General features: G+C 36.8%; 1 long non-coding RNA gene across 1 annotated transcript in view; it reads left to right on the top strand.

Annotated features, from left to right (window-relative positions):
• Positions 1 to 2,622: 2,622 nt before the first annotated feature.
• Positions 2,623 to 3,948, top strand: part of LOC107181665 — a 25,861-nt gene continuing 24,535 nt past the window's right edge. The window contains exon 1 of the long non-coding RNA XR_001512355.1: positions 2,623 to 2,642. This is a non-coding gene — a long non-coding RNA (uncharacterized LOC107181665). The remainder of the gene's footprint in view (positions 2,643 to 3,948) is intronic.

Consider the following 3,948-nt stretch of genomic DNA (forward strand, 5'->3'; position numbering starts at 1 on the left):
AACCACTGAGCAACACTGGCCAGGCTCTCCTAATATTTGTATACTAGGAAAACTATTTTTATATGGAAATCAGTAAGAATACAGAATAATGTAAAAATACATTATTTTCCAGAAACATCTTGTATGAGAATTGGTATAGTCCAGTGATGACGAACCTATGACACATGTGTCAGAGGTGACACGTAAAGTCATTTTTTTGGTTGATTTTTCTTTGTTAAATGGCATTTAAATATATAAAATAAATATCAAAGATATAAATCTTTGTTTTACTATGGTTACAAATATCAAAAAATTTCTATATGTGACAGGCACCAGAGTTAAGTTAGGCTTTTTCAAAATGCTGACACGCCGAGCTCAAAAGGTTCGCCATCACTGGTATAGTCTGTGTCATTTTAAATCATCATAGTGGCACCATGAAAGATCTTAAGTTCTGAAGGATGGTGTTAGTGAGAATTTGCCTGCTAATTGTGCCTGCCATTTTGCTAAAAATGTTTAACCCATTGATGTGCAAAGAATCCTCTTTCATCTTTGAGCATCTTTCCTTAAACTTTGATTATTAAATTATTAGTGTATTAATCACAAAACACTTTTAATTTAAAACTAAATCAGGCGTTTTTTGTTTTTTTTTTTGTTTATTTAAGGGATTATAGATCTTGACAAATATTAATTCTTCTGGTTTTCAATAGGTAAACCACTATACCTGCAGAATTGACTATTGATATTAATTGTCCATTTCTCATTTTCATACACATGTTTTTTAAGTTAAAAATTTAAATGCACACCTAAAATTTAAGTATGTCCATACTTACTGCTTTTAATTTTTCCAAAAAGCAGATCTCTCACATTTTTGGTCTTATTGATAATATTTTGAAAAATCTGAAATAATAATCTGGGTTATAATATAACTGTAACCAAACAAACCCAGGTTCAGCTGCCTGTGCAATGAAAGTCAAACTTGTGGGACAGGTGCTAGTGAAAAAGGAAAGAGGTTTATTTCAGTGCTGGCATCTTGAGAAGAAGTCCTCAAAAATCCCTCTTAAAGTTTCAGTGCAGGTGGAGGTTTTTATAAGGATAGAGAAGGAAAGCAGAACAAAGAGACCAGGGGGCGGGGCTGTGGATGTGCAGCTAGTGTCCTTCCCAGTCCCCGTATGGGTTCCCATGGCCAGTGTCCTTGAGTTGGCCATTCGGTTGAATTCCTGTGTCTGGCGGTTGGTGTTAGCCAGGGCCTAGAAGATCAGGCTGTTCCTTAGGTTCAAACTCCTGAATTGTAAAGTATATTTTAATATGCAAGCTCTAGTTTTGAAAGAAAAATCAGGTTAAAGTAACAAACTGGGTTTAACATTTACTAAGATTAATATGGATAGCTTTATATAAGTATAGGGCATTCATTTCCCATTACATAACAGCTGTTGAAAGATACAATGGTAGAAATTTTAATTGCTTTAATGATTCATCTTTCATTTTAGAAATTGTAATTGCCTCTGCATGTAGTTTGTTCATTTTAAAATTGGCTGATATTTTTTATTGATTTGGGGAAGCTTTTAAAAATTATGGATAGTTAAGTCTGTATTTGTGTTGCAACTATTTTTCCTCATTAAGTTTCTTGCCATTCAGTTTTGCTTATGCTTTTTCTTTCCCTTGAGAACTTAAGACAGTCAACTTTATCTTTCCCTTATGACTTATGTTTTTATGTTTTGTTTTGTTTATATACCTAATTCCTGTATAGACATGGATTATTTTTATGATTTATATTCTGTTACACTGAATTTAATGCACTGTCTTTGGAGTATGTACTCTAGAGTAACCTCTCATCTACTTTGTAATTATTTTTTCTTAGTTATTATTACTTAATTCCCTTTTTACATAATTTAAGAACCAGTTTTTAAGTCTCATAAAATATCACATTACTATTTTGATTGAGATCTTTAATATTATTATGTTGGAAAGAATTGTCATCACAAAAATTATTGAGTTTCCCTAGGAGCATGATATAGCAGATATTGAACTCTTCTCTAAAAGGTTTTACAGATTTCTGTAAAATGTTACCTTTTTTTTTCTACGTATTGCAAACTTTTTAAAAAAAGTTTTCCTTATATATTTTGGAGTTTTTGGTTGCTGTTGTGAGCAAAATTTTCTTCATTAAATTTTAAGAGTGTTTATTGCTGGCTTATAAGAAAGTGATTGGTGGTGGGAGGGGATGGGGGGCGGGTCAATTGGGGAAAAAGGAGACATATGTAAAACTTTAGAAAATAAAGTAAAAAGAGAAGACATTTAAATGGAAAAAAAGAATAAAAGAAAGGGATTGACATTTGTATTTTGGTCTTATATCTAGCCATCTTATATTATCTATAATTATAGTTTGTCTTTTCATTTCAAATATTTATAACATTATTTTTGTGTATTTTCATTCCATTGGTAATGTAGTTGTCATGGACTTAAATGTTAGTGTTCTCTTTTGCTGTAGTTGTGAATTATCCTATATAATAAAAGGCTAATATGCAAATTGACCAAATGGCAGAACGACTGGTTGCTATGACACACACTGACCACCAGGGGGCAGCTAAATGCAGGAGCTGCCCCCTGGTGGTCAGTGCACTTCTACAGGGGGAGCGCCACTTATCCAGAAGCCGGACTTATGGTTGGTAGTACAGCAGTGGTGGGAGCCTCTCCTGCCTCCTCGGCAGTACTAAGCCATCAGTTGGACATCTTCCAAAGGCTCCCGGACTGTGGGAGGGCACTGGCTGGGCTGAGGGAACCCTGCCCTCTCCCCTGCCGCCGGGGGGAACAAATTTCATGCACTGGGCCTCTAATATGAATATAATTTCTTGTGCTGCTCTGGCACAGCCATAGGTGAACCTGAGAGGGGGCAGTGAAGGATGGAGAAGACAGACAAGAGAATAAAGCTGAGACTAGGTGGGATGCTGCCCTCTCTGATGGAGAGACAGCGCTACAGCCTGCAAGCCAAATCTTTCTTTTATAGCCAATTCCACAGGCAAAGTAAGGGCGTGGTCAAGATGTTTACCATGTTCTCACAGGTTTCCAGTCTACTCAGTTACATGCACCTGATCAAGCTTTGTTTACTTGCTGCACCTCCCCCAGCCCATATCATTCAGCCACGTGGGACCACAGGTTCCGACCATAAGGTCAAGCTTACAACCATAGCCTTTGGCTGTAACTGTGTTGGGAGGGCTTTGCCCTCCAAGTTAGGACTTGCATGTGGTTTTGCCACAAGAGGACCATGCCCTCTCATTAGTCTGAGGCTTGAACCTGTCCAAACACTGTAGCCTCTCTCTCTCTAATTAATATCAGAACCAGGAGGAGAATTCAGATCCTTGGACCTACTGATTCTCAGCTCTGAACCCTTGGCAGAGCTGGCACACCCTGAAAGGAGTTTTCATGACCTGGGTCTTCAGTGTGACTTATTTTTCTCTTGCCCTGATCCCAGAGACCTTGCTGCAAGAGCAGGATGTCTTGCTTGTGCTGTGTGTGTGTGTGTGTGTGTGTGTGTGTGTGTGTACATCTTTCTCTTCCTGGGGGAATGAATTTGTGAGAATGAATTTGTGAGAGACAGTATAGTTTTCTTGAAAATGAGGTTGGGAGAAAGTTTGGAACTTGTATTCTGGAGGGGCTTGAACATTTAAAATTTGTTTTTTGTTCTGTAGGGAAGCTGTTAGAGTTTAAGTATAATAGAGGCGTAATTTGTTTTATGCTTTAAAAACTGGAGATGAAAAAAATATTGCCTCAAGCAGAGAGATTGAATATGAGAAATACAAAAAGAGAGCAATTGTATTTAGAGGCAATGGCTATAATGACCTTTAAGAAAGCATTATAGGAGAGTTTCATGGGCATGAGAATGAATAAAACAGCTATTAGGTCATTAGGGAGTTTTGAAAATAAGCTTCATGAAACATGTCTTATAACATTGCAAAAATAATATCCACTTCAGAA

Source organism: Myotis davidii, unplaced genomic scaffold (assembly GCF_000327345.1).
Source record: "Myotis davidii unplaced genomic scaffold, ASM32734v1 scaffold967, whole genome shotgun sequence".
In the NCBI taxonomy this organism is placed as follows: domain Eukaryota; kingdom Metazoa; phylum Chordata; class Mammalia; order Chiroptera; family Vespertilionidae; genus Myotis; species Myotis davidii.